This window comes from Oryctolagus cuniculus, chromosome 12 (assembly GCF_051225735.1).
Source record: "Oryctolagus cuniculus isolate XC-2025 breed Fujian yellow rabbit chromosome 12, ASM5122573v1, whole genome shotgun sequence".
Classification (NCBI taxonomy): Eukaryota; Metazoa; Chordata; class Mammalia; order Lagomorpha; family Leporidae; genus Oryctolagus; species Oryctolagus cuniculus.
The window spans coordinates 6,710,710-6,725,436 of NC_142878.1; the positions used below are offsets into that span (position 1 = coordinate 6,710,710).

Below are 14,727 nucleotides of genomic sequence, written 5' to 3' on the forward strand. Positions count from 1 at the left end.
GCATGCTTGCCTCACTTGTGCTTACTAGGCATTAAAGGAACGGAAGGCATTCACGTGCATGACTGTCACTACCCGGAGGAGAAAGGACTGGGAAAGTGACTTAGATGCCCATAGTCACTGGTGCCATTTTTTATTATTATTTTTAAACATGCATTTCTTTACAAAATGCAGAAACTCAGTTTTCACTGTTCAAGGGCTATAAAACGAAAGCTTCCATTTTAGGATTATTGTCCTCAAAGGAAGAAATACAGAGAATAAAAAGTTTTGTAAAGAAAAAAATACTTTCCATAGTCTATCCCTTGAAGATATGCTATATGTTTAAAAATAGCTGGCAAACTGAATGGTGAAAAAGATTCATTTAATGAGTTGCAATGACTTTGTAACTTTCATAGCTGTTTATAATACACAAGAATGTCAAGAGTTATTTACTTATCCTATGTGATATAAAAATCTTGCCCTCTAGGAAAGTTATCTGATTAGAAATGTATGTCTTTTATTATACATAGCATTCTTGGAGACCAATTCTGATTCATGCCAGAAACTCAAAGTCAAGGATTTCTACCTCACAAAAAGTGAACAACACTGAGTTGCAACACACTCGTGTTAATCAGGTACAGTACATACTGTACTTTTTGTTGCAGACTTTCTATTAAAATGTCTCAATAGAGGGATTCTTTTTGCTATTTGTTTATTCCCATTTTCTCTTTTACTTTTATTAATCCTTTAAAACTTTTTTAATAGACACCTAAAACTTCTGCATATTTAAGGGGTATGATCTGATGTTCCATTGCATACATCTTATAATGTCCAATCAAGGTAAATACATTCAAGCATTTAACATTTCTTTATAGTAAAAACATGAAATCCTATCTCCTCGTTTTTAAAAATAAATATACAATATATTAACATGATCTATAGTCATCCTACTGTGCAATACAACCCAGAACGTCTTACTTCTATCTAACTATAGTCTAGTGCCCATCAATAAACCTTTTTCCATCTCTCCCTACTCGCCTCACTCCCCACCCTTTGATAAACATCATTACGCTTTTTTTTTTTTTTTGACAGACAGAGTGGACAGTGAGAGAGAGAGAGAGACAGAGAGAAAGGTCTTCCTTTGCCGTTGGTTTACCCTCCAGTGGCCGCCGCGGCTGGCAAGCTGTGGCTGGAGCACCATGCTGATCCGATGGCAGGAGCCAGGAGCCAGGTGCTTTTCCTGGTCTCCCATGGGGTGCAGGGCCCAAGCACCTGGGCCATCCTCCACTGCACTCCCTGGCCACAGCAGAGAGCTGGCCTGGAAGAGGGGCAACCGGGACAGAATCCGGCGCCCCGACCAGGACTAGAACCCGGTGTGCCGGCGCCGCAAGGTGGAGGATTAGCCTGGTGAGCCGCAGCGCAGGCCATCATTATGCTTTTAACTTCTATGAGATAGCCTACTTTTTTAGACTCCTCATATTAGCTAGATGATGTGATATTTGCTTTTGTGTTCTTGACTTATTTTGCTCAACATGATGGCCTTCAGTTCTATGCATGCTGTCACACATGACAAGATTTCCATAATTTTTATGATTTTAATTAATTAATTAATTAATTTTGTTATTGTTGTTGTTCATTGTTTAATGAGCTTCCCTTCCGAAATCAGAACACCAGTTTGTGAGGGTAACTCCATTCGTTAGAGCAAAGACAGATCGCAGGTGTCCCTGGAGCTGCGGCACAGCCTTGATCTTAGGCAGTATTTGCGAATCCACAGCTTTTTGACCAACCTTGCGCTGCTCTGTTATCTCGTATTTCGCCTTCCTGGTGTCTGGGTTTGTGCACCTTTTTCTTCTTGAAATAAGCATCGGTGAGATGCTTCGGGAGTTTCACACCGCTGGTGTCCATTTTCGTGGAGGCGGCGATGACAGAGTTCTGGTGTGTTCTACGCAGAGGAACCTGATCCAGGGAAAGAGGCCCAGTCACAGGCAGCAAACCACTGCTCAGCCGCTGCAGGAAAACCGCCCTCTTGCCCCTGTGGCGCCCCGTGAGGACGATGAGGATGGTCCCGGGGTGATGCTGGCCCGCAGCTTCCTCGCGTGCTGGATGAAGGGCTTTTTGCGGAGGCCCAACAGCTTCCGAGGGACATCTGCGGTGGGATAGTAGGGCGGCATTTTGCGAAGCTTGGCCACCCTGGTGCCACCATTCTTGTCGCCACCAACTGGCTTCGTGACGGTAGCCAGAACCTTCTCCTTCTTCCTCTTCTTCTTCCTCTTCCTCTTCTTCTTCCTCTTCCTCTTCTTCTTCCTCTTCTTCTTCTTCTTCTTCTTCTTCTTCTTGACAACAGAATTCAAAGATATGTTTATTTTGCTGCAAAAAAATGGATCCACATATATAAAAGATTTTCCAAAAATTCCATGAAAAACATTTACTATGAAAAACTATGCATGGCTACGGAATTCTCTGCACCAAAATGCGTTTACTTTTTTATTTCTCTCTCTCTCCTTCTTCCTTTCAATCCTGGACTTGGGAGCCGCGTACTTCCTCTTGTGCAGGGCTTTCCTGGAGTCCGTGGCGGACCGGGAGTGTCCTCCAGTCCCTCTCACCAGGACGGGGTTTCGGCTGCGTGGGGCTTCCCCTTCTTGGGCTGCTTCTCCGTGAGCGTCTTCTTCTTCGCCTTGCCGCGGGCATGATCGGCTTTCTTGGCTGGAGATTTCTTCGCAGCATCCGGCTTTGGAGCTGTAACTTTTTCACCCCCCATCTTGCAAGAGGGGAAAGAGAACTAAGGGCCCATCATTTTTGTGATTGAGTAGCATTCCCTCTTGAACACGTATCGCCTTTTCCTCGCCCGTTCCTCAGTGCACAGACACTTTGGTTCTTTCCATCTCTTTGCTATAGTGAGCAGTGCAACAGTAAACCTGGGAGTGCAGATGTCTCACTGATGGATGTATTTCATTTTCCTTGAGTATATATACCTAGGATTGGGATTTCGGGATCATATGCTAGTTCTATTTTTAGATTTTTTGAGGAACTTCCATACATTTTCCCACAATGACTGTTCTACTTGACATTTCGGCCAACAGTGTGCAAAGGTTCCCTTTTCTTCACGTCTTTGATAATACCTGTAAATTTTATCTACTCCTATTTTGAAATAAGGAGTGGCAGGTGTTTGGCACAGCAGTTGAGACACTGCTTGGGATGTCATATCTCAGGTCAGAATGACTGGGTTTGTGTCTTTGTTCAGTTTCCAAGTCCAGCTTCCTTATAATGCACCATGGGAGGCAACAGGTGATGGCTCAAATACTTGGGTCCCTGCTGTCTACATGGGAGACCTGGAATGAGTTACCAGCTCTGGACTTTGGCCTGGTTCAGCCTAGGCTGCTGCAGGCATTTGGGGAGTGAACCACCAGATGGAATAACTATTTTTGCCTGAGCTTTGTCTCCCTACCTTTCAAATAAGATGAAAATCATAAAAATAATAAAAGAAGATTCAATTAGAACACCTTGTTGAATTACAAAAAGAAAACTTACTCCTACTAAGAACTTGGACGTTTCAAATGATTTGGCTTCACCTTTTACTTTTTCTATAAAGTTTTCCCTCTCTCTCTCTCTCTCTCTCTCTCTCTTTTTTTTTTTTTGCTTTCTTAAATGTTATGTGATCATAACAAGAAGGATTCTGTGAACTTCACTGAGAGTTATTAACCAGCTGAAATAGCTACCTGACCATTTTGGAAATATGTAGATAATGAAGATGTCACTTACAATGCTCCTGCATTTGGGATATGCAAAGAAAAGCAATATACAGCAACGATATCTTTGGTCAAGGAAAGAACTCAGAAATACAGGAACTCTGTCGAGGGTGGTTATCATCAGCCCATTTTCTATTCCCCATGCACAAATCATTTCATGCATTCTACAACCCAAGCCCCGGTGTTGGGCTTCAAAAGCAATTTCAGCAGCAAAATAAGGTGCTTTTCTTCAATTTTCAAGCCATTTGTACGAGGTTAGTGTTGTTTACCCACCTGGTACACTGATATTTACATACCCCTTTAAAGAAAATTGGTAGGTGTGATTTATGGAGTACTGTAAGAGCACAATTTTCCATGTAGTGCACCTAATCTGAAAGGGCACTGGCAAAGGTCACTCTGGCCATACAAATACCAAGTCTTCTCTTTGGAATAAGTTAGGATATTCATTTTTCTTGGAAAATGTCAGCAGTACCCTACTCCAGGGGTTAGTTTATGCAGATAAATGCGTAAGCCTTTAATCTTAGAGCAAAAATACTCTACACAAATGTAAAAGCAGTCCATCTATCACTGTTAAGACCTGTAATTTGTTTTTATTTAAATCTCAAGCCAGGGCGGAGTGGGCCACAGGGCCGTTAACATGGTATCTCACACATAAGCTGAGATCAAGGCACATAAACAAACACACTGGGACTCTCAGCCCAGGTGGCTGGCACGGTGTGTGGCTGCAACAGCCAGGACTGCTCTTCCTGGATGTTCTGCACTTGTGCCTTCCACAGCTGGTGACTTCTTGTTCAACTCGGTGCACGGGAAATGGTGTGCTAAGTTTCTACCCCTGCCTGTGTATTCCCTGCACATGAGAAGCATTAGTCAAAATTCAAGTGAACAAAACGACATTATTGTTAAAAATTATTATAAACTGAAGGATTCACTTGAACCTAAAGAGAGAAAAACAATTTATGTCTTTTGTGAATATAACTTTTTCCCCAAAGAAAAATCTTGTTTAGAGAAAATCTCCCATGTTCCCTTAAGTAATCATCTCCAATCCTGAGATTTTACGTTTCTGCAGATGATGCACGGAACAGTGCACAACTAATTATGTCTAATACACACTTTCTACTATCTGATCCATGAAAAGTTTTATACTTCTGCCTTCTTTTCATGCTGTATAGGAGCCATCCTAGAAATTTAAGCTTTATCCCAAATCATAGTTCCCAGAAATCATTTTTGAATATTACATGTAGGACATGTAATCTAAAGGTAAAGTATGATTATGAAATGTTAGCTGTTGTTTACATTGAATGAGAGAAGGCAGCTGGAATGAAGGATATGGGACTGTGTCTACTTACCTAGGAGAAATTGGAGTTCATGAGAGGTGAGTGTGTTCCCTTGAGTTTGGCTGACATTGATACTGCCATCCCAATATTTTCAGAGTAAAATGAAAGCACAAACATCCACACAGACGCCTTCTCTTTGGAAATGTAGAACTCGATGGGAAGATGGGATGCAATGAGATGATAATAGCTGGCACCATTTCATGCTTTGCATAGAGAAACATGGAACACCATACCACCTGATCACATTTGGACATCATCCAAATATATTTTTCCTTTTGATTTTAAAGGTTTCAAATGGGATTGATTGATTTGATCAAAACTCACATATGTAGTACTATGGATGTTTCAAATATCAGGGTTAAACAAGGACCATTGTCAATAACATAAAATTACTAATCTCCTGGTGACAGAGTTAAGCACAAGTTCTCTGGCTCCTTGTGTCAAACATTTCAGTAAAGACACTGCCCCTGTAGTGAAGCCAGCATCCCTGAACCTGTAGCGCGTGCTACACTTCTGAACTTGTCTCATCTCTAACTGCCTGCCAGCATCCCTGCTTTGATGTGTCCTAAACCACATCCCTTGATCTTCCACTTCCAAACCTGCTCCTGCTGTGGTCTTCCCCACCTCAGTCACTAGTGACTCCATCCTTCCTGCTGCTCAACCCGAGAGCTCCGGCTTCCTCCTTGAATCCTTTCTTCCTCTTATGCTCTATGATCCTAGAGTCATCAGATCCTGTGGCTTGGAATTCTGTCTTAACCCTTCACACCACCACTACGCAGAACCATCTTGGTCCAAGTCTCACTCACCGTTGCTTCCTAAATAATTTTCGAAAGTCTACCCTTGCCATTTCTTCTCATCACAGTTGCAGGAGTGAGCTGTTTACAGGACTAGATGAGATTGTGCCATTCCTTCGCTTAAAATGCTTCAGCAGTTTCTTCCAAAGTTTTCCAGTGGGCTCTACCTTCTGAGTGCTCCCCTCTCTCCAACCTCACCCCTTGTTCTCCCAGCCATCATTGCCTGCACACCCTGCTTCAGTCTCCCCACCTCCTGGCAGGTCCCCACATGAGCCTTCTCAGCTTTGCACTTGCTGTTCCTCTGCCTACAGTCTCCTTCCCCTCGCACAAGCACAGCCAGCCTAGCATCTCCTTCAGGTCTTTCCCCAAGCACCCCCATCCTAGACCCCAACCTCTCACTCCCCAACCCCCAACATGCTGTTCTGCTCTTCTTCTCTGCTGGTTTTATTCTCACAGCTCTTTCTGCCATCTGACATAGCATATGTTTTACTTTCTTTATTGTTTACTGCCTGTCTTTCCCTAGTAACATAGAAATTCCTGTGAGCTGGGATTTCTGCCTATTTTGTTTACTGTTGCATCCTCAGTGCCTAGAAAAATGTTTAGTGCAGGGTAAATCTTCAAATATAAATATTTGGCAGTTGAACTGACAAAATGCCTTTAACTGCTAGTAAATGCCAATAATTTTATAGCTGTATTCTTTTACTTACAGCTTGCTTCCGTGTGTAGAAGCTTCAGGCCCCACACAATCACCTCTCAACATTAATATTTCTTTAATCAAACTTAAGTACTATGTGAGGCATTAGGCAGGAGAAGTAGCCTCACAGCAGTTAAGGTTAAGTTTGGTCACAGGCATGACTGATTGAATTGAGGTCTTGACCTTGAGTGAGAGAGACCTTAAGCAGGGAGAGCCCTCAGGGGAGAGAGCAGGGACTGAAATTGCACCTCCCCTGCTCCTAAGTTGTGCGATTGCATGTAATCAAGAGGACCTCAGGACCTTGGCTTTCCCATCTGTGAGATGGAGCTGGGCAATAATGCCCTCTCACAGGTTTGTAGTGCAAGGTCACATTCTATGTAAACTCCATGCCTGTCATGAAATCACATCAGGCTGTCTGGTATCTCACATGTCCTATCTGAGTTAGGAAAATGTAAGCATTACTTTGCACAATGCCTGCCCTGTTGCAGTCAGCGGATCGACAGTCACCACAATTACTGTCCACATTTAAACACAACCTGGGCCCCATAGCCCAGCTGTAAAAATGGTCTCCATGCAGAGTCCCCAGTATTCAGAATAATAAAATTCAACATCATTGTCACCATACTTGCTGTGCTTTTAAATGCTCCAGCCCAGACTAAAAAGATTCTACTGACTCATTACAGTCTTTGATGGGTGTTGTCAAATTATGGCTCATGGGAAAATGGGACCCTCTATCTGCTCTTGTACAGTCCACAAGCTCTGAACAATTTTTATTTTTGTATTTTTAAGAGCCAGAAAAAAATCAGAGGAGTGATAATATTTCATGACATATGAAAGCTATCTAACTATAAATTCCAATGTTTGTTAACAGACTTCTTTCAGAACACTGCCATGCTGACTCTTCTTTCTATTGTATCTGGCTAGCTTTGTGCTCTAATGAAAGAATTAAATAGCTGAAAAGGAAAAGAAATTTACTATATGACCCTTTGCAGAAGAATTTTGCTGACCCCTGGTCTGAGAAACCTAGTATATCAATTTAAGGGTAGCCTTGGTTTTGCTTCTCCAGTAGGAAAAGCACATGATGGGGGCAGAGCCCTTTCCACATGCGGGTCCTCTTCTGGATTCCTGCTGAATGGGTTCCTGTGTCCAGACAGGACACTCACACAGGCTGGCCTCGCCTTTCACTATGCCTGCAGAACAAAGAGGTGGAATACAGTTCAAGTCATCTCTAGAAAAAGTCTGCTGTGGCTCCATGGCTTATTCGTTGTCTTGTCTTGCCTGGAGACGTGGCCCTGTGTATCTCGTCAAGGCAGAATTTGACCTCAAGACTTGGTGCCTTTCCAGAATGATTTATTTGAATCCACCACCCGTCTGCAGAAATGTGCCTCTCCACTTGTGTCTGTGGAGGGGACGGCTTCAGAGTTGCGCAGTCTCTCCAATATGCACGCGTTTGAGGAGACCACAAGGTCTCCTCAGTTTAGAGAAGCTGCTGGTTACCCAGTTTTCACTTTTTCTTTTACTTTCATTTCCCAAACCAATTTGAAGCCAGCTGTCTCTTGTTCTCCCTTAAAGTTCATCAGCGGGTAACTCGTCAATACAGGGGAGCACAGTGCTTCCGTTTGTGTAAAGGGTATGCATGGATGGAAGGTGATGTCAGGGAGAGTTCTGGCGAACTTAAGTGTGTGCAGAACTGACTCCAGAGCCTGTAACTGGGCAGTGCTGATGCTCTGCCCTGCCACTGGGCAATTTCCATGGGAACTACTGTTGGGCTACAGCCCAGGGTCTAACCCTTCTCTGCCAAAGGGCTCTTGGTTGGATAATGGGACAGGGTGTGAGGACCTATGAAGCTTGCTGCCCTGTTACAGGCCCCGGGACGGCAAGGAGCTGCTGGCACTTTCCCAGCTTTCTCCTGAAAAGGGGCCTCACAGCCACTGCACTGGCGGTTCCCCGTTAATGTTTAGGCAATGCACTTGGAGTCCCATCCACGGCAATGCACCTTAGGTGGAACTGAATTCAGTGCTCCTTCTCGTTTCTGTTGTTTTAACTTGCTGTTTGTGATTTTCTTCTGCAAATAATACAAATATGTAGTGGAAATTCTGGACTGCATCCTAGCATAAAATATTCAACCTGTCATTTGCCTGCAGTTCTCTGCATGGGCAGATCCATCGCTGTGACGGTTGGGGGCTGCATGCATGGTGAAAGGCAGATCACCATAGTCTAGGAGGCCAGGCTGTCTGGCATTTCTGGATGGGTAGCTCAAGTCTGTGATCAGTGATACTGTCCTGGCTAAAGGCCACCAGCCTGGGGATGTGCAGACCTGCACACATGACTGTTAAAACACAGGCTCCTGGCCGGCGCCGCGGCTCACTAGGCTAATCCTCCGCCTAGCGGCGCCGGCACACCGGGTTCTAGTCCCGGTTGGGGCGCCGGATTCTGTCCCGGTTGCCCCTCTTCCAGGCCAGCCCTCTGGTGTGGCCAGGGAGTGCAGTGGAGGATGGCCCAGGTGCTTGGGCCCTGCACCCCATGGGAGACCAGGAAAAGCACCTGGCTCCTGGCTCCTGCCATCGGATCAGCGCGGTGCGCCGGCCGCAGCGCGCCGGCCGCGGCGGCCATTGGAGGGTGAACCAACGGCAAAGGAAGACCTTTCTCTCTGTCTCTCTCTCTCACTGTCCACTCTGCCTGTCAAAAAAAAAAAAAAACAAAAACAAAAACAAAAACAAAAACACAGGCTCCTGGTGGGACCAGCATTGTGCCACAGCAGGTTAATTCACCATCTGCCACGTTGGCATCCCATATGGGTGCCAGTTTGTGCTCCAGGCTGCTCCACTTCTGATCCAGCACCCTGCTAGTGGCCTGAGAAGGTAGTGGAAGATGGCTCAAGTGTTGGGCCCCTGCCACCTACATGGGAAACTTGATGAAGCTCATGGCTCTTGGCTTGAGCCTGACCCAGGGCTGGCTGTTGCAAACATCTGGGTAGTGAACCAGTGGATGAAGATCCCTCTGTGTGTCTCTCCCTCTCTCTCTGTTAACTCTTGAATTACAGATAAATAAATGAATCTTTTAGAAAGTGTGTGCTCCCATTGAGAGCTGAGAGTGCTTCTTGATTCACCATCATCTACAGCCAGCTCCCATTTCTGCTCTTGCCACAGGAGAAGACAATGCCGTTAGTACTGGTTCAATAAGCAAACAAACATGTAAGAAAGAGAAATGAGTAGTCCACAGCCTCAAGCAGGTTGCAAGTTTCTGCCAGGGAGGTTGTTTGCTGCCCTGGTTCACGCCAGTGCTTGGATTCCATTCACACTGGTTAGCTCTGTGGCTTCTGGAAGTTGCTTTGCTTCTCTGGGTCTTGCTGGCTGCATCTACAAAAGGGGGATGAGAATCATTCCCACATCATGGGCTCTTGGTGAAGGCTGAGTGAGCTTGGCCAGGTAAATGGCCACAAACAGCCCAGAGTTAGTGGCTGTCTAAGCACGTGACCATGGTTGTTGCTACTACAACATGGTCAAGGTGAGCCCAAGCTTTGCTAGGCCCAGGGCAAAAGACTCGCTCTCTTTGCTTCCAAACACTTCCTAAGAATTTAGACTCTTCAGTATTGTGGAAGAAAAATAAAAAGTCATGGCATAGAGATACAGGCTCATATTGACATTAGTTGGGGGAGTAAGGCTGATGGTGAGCTTAAGTGTTGACAAGGGCATGCCTAGGGCCGAATGTGCTAACTGTGGCCTGCAACTGTTTCCAGGGAACTGCAATGCCAGTCCCAGAAGCCAAGGTTCCCTTGGGAGTATCCAGTGTTGTCCTGGAGGCAGTTTCAGGAGTTTTAAAAGGGCTGTTGACCAGCAACTAGGGAGTGATCAGGCAAAGCTAATCAGGAGGGCAAGGCAGCATTGGGAGCCATATCTCCTGAGAAGGAAGGGCTACATGAGACTGCTGCCCCAGGGGCAAGGGAGACCCAGTGGCAAGTGGCTCCCGCCAGGAACAGAGGCGACTGCTGGCTTTGTGTCTCTGTACAGCAGCCAAACACCAGCCTGAAGAGGTTCCAAAGAGTAAAATTGGAAATAGGGGTTAGAAATAATTGGTGAGTTGGTGGGTTTGCCTCATAGTGAAATGTTCCTTGGACTACTAGACTTCTGTTCACTGTGAGGACCATCTTTCTGGGGGGTCCTTGAAGGGCATCCTCCTGCTTGGAGGTTAGACCAGAGAGTTTCTGAAACTCCCTTCCAAATCTACATTCTGAGAGGCATTTTTTTCCCTCTTTCTGCAGGGAGATCTTGGCTTACTTATATTGGCTTTGTACACTAAACTTTTTTCTTTTCTATAGGGTCTAGATTTACTCAGTGGGTCTGAAATATAAATTTATGTGCCATGCCTATCAAAGAAGCAGCTTTTCCACTAGGGGATATTCTTTGGAGAATTCAAAGCATTAAAAATGCATATTCCCCATCTAAGGAAAAAAAATCCCTTATGTTCTTCAAAAGCAAAATAGGGGAAAGGATTCATATGGAAATCCCAGTCTTTGAAAGTGAAGTGTGACAGCCACTTCCCATTGTTGCCGCACAGCCCCCCAAAGTAGCACAAACTGGATGAGCTTCCAAACAGGCGGTTAGTTTGCCACTGAAGCATGACCAATGCCTCAGCTAAAACAAGCAAACAAGCGGCTGAACATGTTAACATAATTTTCTATCATTTCTATTTGATGTGGATCGGGTGGAAAATCTGGGATGCAAGCCATGGTGTAGATTTTCAAAATCGATTAGCATTTTTTGGACATTGGCAGCTCTTTCTGTGGCATTTCGATGTGAGTTAAAATTTATTAGTGCTTTTGGAAAAAAAATGTGCACCCAATTGCCGTGCAAATTGAGCACTGTATGATGACAGCATAAAGGCACACGATGGGATATGAGATCCATGCAACTTAGGCTGCTCTGGGATATGCGATCTTGGAGGAGAGGGTGTAAATGGTTCTGTGCGGTTTTAGATTAGCTGTTGGTACTTGTCGAACACTTAGACTCTACTTGTGACAGTGTGTAGAATGGGTTCATGCTTGTAGGAGAAAGGTTGTTTGGTTCTTTGTCATAACATTAATCATGGATAAACTCATTTCAGTTGTTAATGTGGAGTCACTATGTAATTTTGCAGAAACTCTATCATAAACATACTGGTGTCCACTCTCTTCAGAATTTTGGTGGCTTTAAGAATTGCCATGGCAAATATTCAGCCAATCCAAATGGCTCCTGGTAGAACTGATAAATTGGTCGCAGCTTTGCAATTTCCTGATTTCCTTCTTGTTTGCCACCTACAACCACAATTCTTAGAGCCACTGTGTCCCTCCTCCGTTATCAAACACAGACAGAAAGTTAAGAAGTGAGTTCTAGCAGGGCACATCTCAGAAGAATGGGAGCCTTCAAAGGTCAGCTTTTCTTGCTTGTCAAGAGTTGACATTTAAGCATTTATTTCAGATGTTGGTGATGGTGTTTTTTTTTTTTTTTTTTGAGATAGTCAAGAAGAATTGCTGTGTTGGTATACAATTATGTTCCTAATGAGATGCAAAAATGCAAATATGGTGGTATGTGCCAGTTCTTTGGAGTAACTTTTGTTAGAATTGCAGGCACCATGAGACTTTGATAGATACCATGTCACTATGCAGAGTTAGAGAGCTGATAGCCTTTAAAGAAGCATCTATAACATGATATCTCCAGATGCTAATTAGTGGGAAAATTTAGTGATGATAAACGAAGAGGTCGTTTGTTTTTTCTTGGTAAGATTTGACAACTTCATTGAACCATTTGTATCAATAAGATTTGTTGGTAGATGAAGAAAATATCTTTATCTTTTTTCACTGAATGTGCATATAAAACATAGTCTACATTCATAAGAGCAGATACTAGAAGGCTACCTTGCATGACTGAGTTTTTGAAGTTCATTTAGAATCTGAATAAGAATATAACCTGTTAGCTGACTTCACCAAGTACTTAGAAACCAGATATCTTTTAAATGCCTTATTTTCATCTTTGCATGCTGTGCTTTTGTGAAAAAAAAAAATCACGGTGGCTGTGTAGAAGATGGTTTGACAGTTATTGTGTATAATATTTTATTTATTAATCTGTATGATTCGTTAATCTGATATGATCTTCACAAATCATAAAGTAATCAGAGTCATGGACATAGCATAATGAAACAAACTTATTTCCATAGCTTCCTTCTTCAAAGGATCTATACTGAATTCTCACAACGGCCACAGGAAATGATAGCACGGATCAACGAGCCGTCTTGGCCATTTAGAGAGCAATGGGAGCTGAGATCCGTGCTCATCAAACACACCATGAATGTCCACTAGGGGCCATGCCATTCCCCTGTGGGGTGAGTGCAGCACAGCCACACTCCTCAAGAGGCTTAAGGGGTGATAAGGGAGCAAGACATGGCTTGATAGAGGCCATAAAGAGACCCGTGCAAGAAGCAGTGGAGTGCTAGGGAAGTGTTTTCCCTTCTCAGATGTCACCCCTCGTCCTGCCTCACTCACCATCTCTACAGAAGGGGATGGTCTCCTACTTTCTACCTGCATTGTCACCCTCGTCTGGAGTCAGATTTAGTTTGTGGTAGGGGCAAGAACTCCCGCTGCAGCTGGTTCTCCAGTGAGAAGCCCTGTATTTGAGGAGGAATATATGGCGTGGCTGTATGATGAATTGGGGCTCTTATTGCAGTGAGCATTCTTTTCTCTAGAATCCTTGAACATGGGTCAGAGGGAGGCATCCCAAAACACTTACAAACAGTGGAATGGTGAATAACATCAACCAGGAAGAAACCAACACCAAACCTGTGACTGACGGGGAGAAGTGTGCACATCCCATCTGTTGGGGTGAGTTCAAGGGACAGTTCCTAGTGGCTTCTGGGATCCATATTCACACCCAGGTGGTAATGGATGCATACAAGTGTGAACATCACATACCAGAATTATCTGACTGGTGAGGGACATGGGGAGATCTCAATACAGCAGCAGTTGTGGGGAGGGATGCAGTGAGTGGGAAGATATTAGGTAAAGAGCCTTACTTGCCAGGGAAATTGGCTGAGCTCCCTCCGTTCCATTGATGAACACAAACCCAGGACCCCCCCCATGAAGGCCACCCACAGTGAAAGCTGTGACCAGGAGATTCTCTGGAGGAGAGCTTCTCTCTCCAGTCTTTCTTGACTCCTAGGATGGGGAGGGTCCGAATACTAGGGATTTGCTCTTGGTTGGTGACCTAACTAGAAGTGATAGCTCTGTGAGGGCTGGGACCATGATTCTGTCTTCAGTGCCACTCTACCACAGAGCCCTATTAAAAGACAAGCTGAAGCATAATAGAAAGTCCTAAAGAATTTATTTGAGTCAGCAATGATTCATGAATTGGGCAGCTGCAAACTAGAAGTGCTTCAGGGGCTCTGCCCAACAGACTCAAAGGGAAGGTTTAGGACGGGTGAACACAGGAGTAAGACAGAAAATATTAGTGACAGTCACATTGTTGCCTTACTTGGTCTATGCAGGTGGTAGGTTCCCAGTCTAGTTATAGGACTCTAAGTTATAGGACTGTAAGTTAGTTGCAGTGTCTTTTTGGTTGAGCTACAGTTCTGTTTTGCTTTAATATCAGCATTTATAAGACATAGCCCAAGCTATGCTTATGTTTATAAATCAAGTAAGATTAAGGTCACTTATGATGCCTCACTGGCTTTGTCTGCTTAGAGATTCTTCTGGCCTGTCTTCATTTTACTTTGCCTTAGCAGGCTGCACAAAGTAGATCTTAATATATAGTGTTAAGTGAATGAGTCAAAAATCACTTTGGAATGTTCTGATTTGTATAACCAGTAAGGCTCAGCAGTAAAAATGAGAATCATAATTTATTTTTTATAAGTGGAAGTGAAGTCAGAGAAAATCTAGCCTAAGATAGTTTCCTAACTGACGGAATGTACAAGAGCCCATGTAAGGCTCACCACTATCTAGAACTGGATATGAGATAATGAGCCACTTTCTAGGGAGGAGTTATTCTGTCGAGCAAAGGGCAAAAGGCATATCATATGCAGAGAAAGTGAAGGAACTGGGGTTATGTAACCAGCAATAGATAGGATGTTGGAGGTCTCACATTGCTTCAAGAAAGACACTCAAGACGTCATACAGATGAAAAATCAATGTTGTTTCAGATGTACTTACAGCTCAG

At 44.1% G+C, this 14,727-nt stretch overlaps 1 pseudogene; it reads right to left on the reverse strand.

The window, feature by feature from the left end:
• Window positions 1-1,638: 1,638 nt before the first annotated feature.
• On the reverse strand, window positions 1,639-2,734 carry LOC100348027 (large ribosomal subunit protein eL6-like; annotated as a pseudogene).
• Between the last annotated feature and the right edge of the window lie 11,993 nt (window positions 2,735-14,727).